Source organism: Opisthorchis viverrini (assembly GCF_000715545.1).
Source record: "Opisthorchis viverrini unplaced genomic scaffold opera_v5_77, whole genome shotgun sequence".
Lineage (NCBI taxonomy): Eukaryota > Metazoa > Platyhelminthes > Trematoda > Opisthorchiida > Opisthorchiidae > Opisthorchis > Opisthorchis viverrini.
This window is the reverse complement of record NW_008751733.1, coordinates 1,587,999-1,596,098: the sequence shown is the minus strand read 5'-3', so window position 1 is coordinate 1,596,098 and position 8,100 is coordinate 1,587,999. Positions and strand designations below refer to the sequence as shown.

The 8,100-nt window shown below is 40.8% G+C and overlaps 2 protein-coding genes across 2 annotated transcripts in view; one reads left to right on the top strand and one right to left on the bottom strand.

Moving 5' to 3' along the window:
• The window catches only part of T265_04595 (hypothetical protein), a gene marked incomplete at both ends in the record, with an annotated part of 90,207 nt that overhangs the window by 60,219 nt on the left and 21,888 nt on the right, over positions 1-8,100 (top strand). Inside the window, 2 exons of the mRNA XM_009169370.1 lie at positions 1,712-1,750; positions 5,521-5,592. The remainder of the gene's footprint in view (positions 1-1,711; positions 1,751-5,520; positions 5,593-8,100) is intronic.
• The window catches only part of T265_04597 (hypothetical protein), a gene marked incomplete at both ends in the record, with an annotated part of 107,152 nt that overhangs the window by 96,505 nt on the left and 2,547 nt on the right, over positions 1-8,100 (bottom strand). The gene's annotated exons all lie outside the window — the stretch shown is intronic.

Below are 8,100 nucleotides of genomic sequence, written 5' to 3'. Positions count from 1 at the left end.
ATATATATATACAATAAGCGCATGGTTTTGGTGGGCATTTACTGACAATTTGACAATTTTCGGTTACACGTGCATGGATGCAAACATCTGGCCACAGTAACAACAGGTACAAGTATCAGAGTACCAGAACGCTTACATTAGGAGTGGTCCAGAGATTCACGCGAGCTGTAGTCCTATGTCAAAAATGGTGATACCGTGGAACCCGACAAAACACTGACTGTGAACCCACATGCATCCTATTCATTCACAATCGGTAAAACCGCATGGTATGTGCGTTCCACTGCAAAACCGGGCTAGCTCTTCATACAAGAAGCATCGATGAAAACTTTTGAAACACTTGGAAGAAATTATTCCGTTCAGCTAACATGTAGAACAGTTGGTTTTTACGATGGCTGAGGTGGCTTCCAACTAGTAGACAACCATGTTAAGGAATACTTTTTACTCTTTGGAATACTTATTTCATGATATGACCACTGAAGCATCGGGTTGTTTGATGGTATTCAAGAAACAGCGTGCTAGGATTTGAACGTCTCACGTGTCACTGGCTTGTCAGTCGATCTAGATGCCCACTCAGACCCCTTTGCACTAAATCGCTGACTTGCTGGTTCGCAGGGCTAAATTGAACTACTGAAGATTATTTTGTTGAAGTCCAAATAATTTGTATTCAACCATCAAAAATTCCTCATGCACAGGTCAGTTTACATCGATGGGTAGGAGTAGATCACAGCTTCAACAGTTTGAAAGTAAATAGTGATATTTTAGCCGTTCACTTGACTTTCAGAGGCGTTTTACATGCCATTGCTATGGTAACGACGTTATGGCGCTGAATCTAACACCAGCATTACAGTCTCTTTGATCTTCCCATGACCTTTCCACATGTGTTTGAATGGCAAAATGAATTTTCAAATGTCATAAGTCATAATGGGTAGCGCAAAATTGTTCACACCCCGATCAGTGAGTCACTCGTGGGATTCATTAAAACTGTTTCTTCATAGGGGTGACCACCAGAACTTGAAACGAGAAAACGTTTCTTCTGAACAAGTGGTGTTTCCGGAGATTAATGAACCAGTAGAAGTTTCGGCCACTAAACGCGACTGAACATTGATCGTTGGTAAGATTGTGAATGTTCAGCCTGAGTCTTCCAAACAAGCATTGTTCTAAAACTAGTAGAATGACGTCCATGCTGCTACAGTTTGATATCTGTGGAGCAATTTGACTCTCGTTGTTGTGGGAGTAGCCATGCCTCTCGTTCGTTTAGGTTTCGTTTCGTTTACACCTGAGGTGCGGTAAAAATAGACTGATCCTAATAGTGTAACGTAACCGAATATGGTATTTATGTCAGTGAGGGTATTTTACCTGCTCTGTCCAAAATGATTACAAGGAATCTTGTTTCCTCTAAGAAGATCTACTGCACTAAGTAAGAACATTATATCCAAGGCATCAGCTTCCTGTCAAATACAGTACACCACCTGCAGCAGAGCAGTAATTCGACTTCTCGGTGTATATGAAAGGATGGATGAACAGTGTTTTGTAATTTTACCTCAGAATTCATCTTATTCACATATCTCAAAAGGGGTATCCGTAAAGGCAGTGCCTTGGTTAAACAAAAAACAGAATGTGAAAGAGTAGGGTCTGTTTTCTGTTGTTGTTGTCATCGATAGGTATGTTGAGCCCCATCAAAATGACCTGAACAATTTCTTTTCTCTCCTAGTGGCCTCTTCCCTCCACCAACCGATCAACACAGAGCCGCGTGAGTGATTTTCATTATCTGCTTACGAAAACTTTTTTCCACAACTTTTATCAGACAAACCAGTCAGGCAGCTGAGTACCTAAAATGAAGCGTTTATCTCACACTAAAAATGGCCTGTATTGTTGCTTGCTTCCATCTGTCATTGCATGATACCAAGTAAAAGTGGTGAAAATAGATTGTGTTTAGAAAAATCAGATTAGCTATTCGTTCAACTCTAGGTAAATCTAGAATACCATAAGAACGAGCGATGCAGCTGAGTCTCCCGTGAAAACCCAGTTGATATACAAATAAGTGTAGTTGTCGAATTCAAGGTTAGCTTCAGTAATAGGTCAAAGATGGTGTGCTGAGTTTATTTGGAAACATGGCCGGCAAATTTATCAACGTGCAGATGATGATGATGGCAGTAATGATAAGGATGTCGATGATGATCTTTGTCATCAGCTGCTCATCTCTTAGCTTTCTTGTATCCCTCAGAGAATTGAAACCATCATTAATGGGTGATGTGTAAATTTGACCAGCTGCATGAAGCAGTTCCATGTAGCCGCTGCTATTGGTGTACAAAAACCGTGGCGCAGAAACGTAGATCAAATGTAAAATTGTCACAAGTATAGATGTAGACAACCCAACATGTTGTTGGTTAGAGAGTATCCTAAAGTTTTTAGCGTATAGCCGTCATCTCATTTATGGTCACTGTGATTATTTCCAGCAAATCTATCAAGCGTTTGACGTTTTCCATTGCTCTTTCCTGTCTAAACACACGCCTACTTTATTTTTGTTGGAATAGATCTTGCCGTTCAATTCTACTCAGTTGTGATGAAACAAAGCTCTTTTATCAGTCCGGTTGAAAAAAAACCCAAGAAATATGGTCACTTTTTGCAACGTCGGTTGGATGAAACTTGATCCATCAAACCTATATCAAAAGAGGATATGAATCGAATATGACATATCAACTTGTATCACCTCAGTACATTCCGTTATTCAACTAACTTCTCACCGTAGATCAACAGTGACAGGCTCAGGGTATCGTTTTTGAATTGCAACACATCAAATAACCTTATCGATATAGTAGAACTGAGTGGACACAAGAAGAGCGTGTCAATCAGCTTTTTCTTTGTGTGATGCAAGGCCGAAAACTGCCACGCCGCTGTTTCAAGGCTGTTGTAAATCATCAACAGTTTTAGGGACATGCCAAACTCTAGATCGTCTGGTGCATGGTTGAGCAACATACCATGTGGACCAGACTGGCTAATGAACGACCTGAATAAGTTGTACTTAAGCATCATTTAGCACAGCTTTTCTTCAGTACCAAACTTCACGTACGTTCTTGTGTTACTGAACTGCTTCCTGAGCGGTGGATTCTCAGATTTATGGAAGTTTCCCTTTATGGATGAGAGATTTTGAGAGTTAAAAATATTCACAGAAATCGACTTAGAATACAATAAACTGCAGTCACCATGAAACAATGTTTCAAATTAGGTGAGTGGCGGTCCTCAGTTCATTCATTCAGCGTGGGGCAATGCAATGACGAGATGAACCGCACTAATGTCACGTAACTATCAACTCTATCAATTTTTTAGCAACAAACTACCGTTTCCATTCGCGGTTCATGAAAGTGGGTGGGGAGTTCAATATTAGTATGTGATCAGTAGTGCATCTTTGAGTTTAGAAACAATTTAGTGCACTTTTGGTTCGTTTTGGAATTTGCTCTTTTTCCTCCAATTTACTGGTCGCAAACCGTAAGGCTATGCCAATTTGAAGTGACTTGGCCGACTTACCTAGAGCCCTCAGTTCCAAAGAGTAGGTCCCATAGAAATGGAGATTTCAGAGATCAGAACTTCTTTCTTGTTAGTCGTTACTGAGTCCACCGAAATTTGTGTCTTGTGCCTAGTAGACCAGAGTGCAGGTACGATCCGCAACGGGAGGCTAATGCACCAGGAGGCAGTTCCCGAAGAAATACTGCAAGCATAATCAGGCACCATTTTAGTTTAAAATTTTCCCACTTTTTATGATCGAATTCCTTGGCTTTCCGCTCTGACGGGCACTCTTTGCGAATAAATTAATATAGTTTCCGAAGAGATACTTTCCAACAGTACAGTTGGAAAGTAAGTCAGTTGGGTTCTGTAAGCTTACGGTATGACTTTATCAAAACAGCTATTTGTGCGAGAAATTTTTGTCCGTGAATTTGTGGACCGCGTGGAATGTTTAAAATCCGGTTTAGAAGACGTAAAATATTGGAACGAGTGAGATACTGAGAACACTTGTGTACTATGGAGCTAAAATCCGAAAACTTCACCGGTCACTGCCAGTTTGGACCATTTTGTAGCCCCACACAGAACGCATCCTGTTGTGAACTATAAAGGGCTTTCACTGACCCTGTCGTTAGTGTAACAGATGGTAGTTTTCGTCGAAAAAATATATCCAGATAGTTTGACTATTGCTCAAATGAATGTTGAAGCATATTTTGCGCCGCATATTTGGCTGGTGAGAGATCCGTTTGGATCTCACGTTTTCATCACCTAGGTAAATCTCTAACGATCTGTCGATGGTTTTCCTTAACCCTGTGGTAAGTGTCTAGGATACTTACTTTGGTATTCTGGACACCAACCCACCAAAAACCAAGGTTGTCCTTTGGGTTGCGTCTTTGATTGGGCAGCCTTGTGAACGATAGCTCCACTTAAGCCTCGGTCTGACGTCTTTCGGTTCACCATTGGGCGTTGAAATGAAAAGCGAAACACAGTCAAAACCTTTGTTTTCCAAGCAGAGATCAGAACATGGTACAGAAGTGGACATACAGCACTGTTTCATGTGCATCAGGGATAACAGCCAGAAATTTGGGAGTGTAAAGCTCACAACGCACTGGAGTTTCTGTAGATCACGGAGAACCGGAATACTATGTTACCGAGCCCAATATAACCTAAAAATGATACCACTTTGATTTTGCTTTTTTGGTGTTTTTCTTATTAGACCTCCTCACATGTGGGCCCAATATAAACACTATGAAAACTGGAGTTGAACCTATCCGTGGAGTAATAATGATGAATTCTCCGGAAACTTAGCTACTAGTTGTTGATTCATTTTAGAATAGCTCAGACAATCTGTTATTGTTGCTATTAGTGTGATTTGCCAATTGCACTTCAAGTTAAAAGCCTTGCACCATGAAAGAATGTCTTTTGAAATGTATACTCTAACTTATTTACGACTTGGCTTTCACTTCTTAAAACCAGGAAGACAGTTTTGAAAAAAAACTTGGGACTAATAGGTGTGACCAGAAAACAGTAAAGTTGTTCGGACAACTGTCGCGCTTCATCGTTGGCAAGGAGTGCACTGCTGGGAGGCCTGAAGGTGTGATATTTGGTGGCAGTTTTGGCTTGTCAAAACTTTGAAGAGTTGAGAAACCAGGCTTTGTGTCAGGCACTACTAACCAGAGTTAGTTAATGCATCGCGCACACCGTGTCAACCGAAAAGTGTCACAAAAAAACGATGATCAGCCTTCGACCTGCACAGTTTCATCCTTTTCTCGACCGGCGTTCCATCCTTTACTGTAATAAAACAAAATTTTACACAGATGTATCAGAATCTAAGAAAGAACCTCAACTTCGATTCTTTTTCTATCACAGAAAGGATCTCCATCCTTTTATGCGGTTTTCAAGGGCTGGTGTATTAATCAGTGAACCTACACAATGACTGGGCAGGAAAATAATCTTACCAATTTGTATTAGTATTTCTGATAAGTCAAAACACTTTCTTCTATTATTTTTTGGATAATATAGACCCGAAATGTCCACCCTGCAAGCCCCACAGAAGAAGGATTCGGTTTAAGAAATTTTGTCGAAGAGAAGCAGGTATGTCGAAATTTGTTACTTATGGCGTATACACCGCTTGTTTGAAGAACTTGTCTGTTAGGGACACGAACTTGACATTTTAGCGTGGCAAATATTTGTTTGTTTTTTATTCGCCTAATTCGCCATTCTCCCCTTCAACGACAGGGTACCGTAAATTCCAAGACCGATTCATATTATTTCTAAATTTGACTAGCTTTGGGACCACACTTTAGTACTGCATGATGTGACGTTTGAAAAGACTAAGAAACCGCCCAAGTACCAGTTCCGAATTTTGACGTGGTGGTTTGGAGTTCCATGGGCTTCCGTCGTCGTTCTACATACCGTTTTTGTTTACCTTTTTAATAGTCTAATGACGATGACATGCGAAACCTCCGTGTGCCATCGTTTTCCTTTCCAGTCTGAAGTTGATGTCACCAGGAGTGATTACTAATTGGTCTGTTTTTTTTTCAGTTCCCTCTTTATTTATGAAGCAAATACATCGTCTACTCAACTGACCCATACTTTTGGATTGATAGTCTTGCATGTTATTTTTTTACTCTAGGTTTTGCATTGTGACCTTAGCGATAAACTCAAGACTAGAAAGTCTATTGGTGCCCTTCTTTTTTGTTCGTACTGAGGATATGTGGCCAAGCAGGCGTTGAACATGTTGCAGATGTATTTGTTCACAGGAGACCCATCGGGGACTCCAAGGCTGTGTGGCTATTAAAGACAAACCATAAAATAAAACAGATTGTGACCAATCCAGCCACACTGCATATATTAGTTTCAAACACCAGTTAGTAAAAGCTCATTTAACAATCGTATAAACGCTATCAAAAAGAGGGTGTATGATCACCCAGCGGCATGCTAGTGATATCCCCTGGAGTGACAAAGAAGTTGCTGCGAACAAGTTATTGATTCAGTACTGTCTGTTAAACAACCGGATCAGTGATCATCCAGAGGAAGCCCTTACTCCCCAGCTTTCCACAACGAGAGTAGGGAACTGTGTGAACTGTAAGAAACATTGGTTAGCAGACAAATATGGCCTTCAGAATTCCGGGGATGCTTTTTTGTTAACACAAATTATAGGCAACCCAACTAAGCAAGCTTCCGTAACTGAAATCAAAGATTTAGGGTGTAGGTTAAGGGAAATGGAACAAAAGCAACCTTGGGGTTAAGCCTTCCTTAACATGATAAAGGTTATAACAGAATCGAAAATCCGAGGATTATCGATGAAGACTCAGTCCACCAAAAGTGCACATCAAATAGGGGGAACATTTCCGCTATGATCACAGTCATTTTATCACCTCACTGGCCAATCAGAATGGCAAGTTAGCCACAGATTTTCCGGCTGGTTCATTTCACCAAGGACGCTTGAAAATGTGGCACGATTTGGGGTAACGACGTAGTGCGTGTTGGTGACGTGATTTAATGATGTAACTTGGTTGTCTGAGAAACGTATGTAAGTACGTAAGTCCTGATCTCGTATGGTTCCCGACAAGGCGGTAATCTTTTCGTGGATCATTAAAAGTAGACGGATCGATGAAAAGCCTGAATAAGTATATCAAGCTCTGCATCTGACTACTCCCAGGCTGTTGAGTAGCATAAACGTTTCATTAATTCTCGATTCTGCAGCGACTGGGGTTGATCGTTCAAAGCTGTGACGAACTAAAACTTTGCACGCTGCAAGGTGTCCTTGCAAAGTGTACATCCTTGTCAAAGAGACAAAATAATATGACTTGTCTTTAAACATTATTCAGCCTTCAGTTTACCAAACACTATCCTTAGTGCTTTTTGTTTTTCGAAACGCTTACTACACGTGGAGTGAGATTGACGTTGTAGTCCCGTCTGCTGAGATAGGAGACGCAAGCTTACAACTAGTACCTACTTAAAAAAGTTAAAACTAACCACTGAAAGAAGTTTTTAGTCACGAACGTTTTAGAGTCTTAGATCAAACTCACAATTTGGGTAAACATACGATATTGTTCGAAACGCTTTTGTTTATCGAACTCCCTAGGTAAAAAGCAACCTCGGCGCTTCATCCGTTGCCGGGACAGCGGAGTCTTTGGCAGAAGTTGACTTATCCCATTTTTATTCGAATGCCTACTTCGTCCTACAAACTTCCATGTAGTTTCAGGTCTATCACGTCAAAGCAAGACAATATAAGCAGACATAATTTTTCACAAACGAACGGTCGGTAAGGGGCAGGCGCTTTAGTTCATGTCTATTGATTCCTGGGGCAAAACTTTCTGGTGTATATCTGCTCTCGAATTTGATGGTGAATGAGTTTTTTTACGGCCATTGAGGATCAGAGACATCTATCTCTTACGGGTGAGAGATACAGGGTCCGTGTCACATGGCTTAATTCTGGCCTTTTGGGCGTTAAAAAAACTGACTGCGTAGTGTTTATTAAATAAACATCGTATTTGTAAGTGTTTTTCTCCTGGTATCAAGGAACTCCGTCTATTTACTGGTTTCTAGCGGTCTTTTTCTGAATGTCTGCTACTTGAACGCATGATGATATTCCGG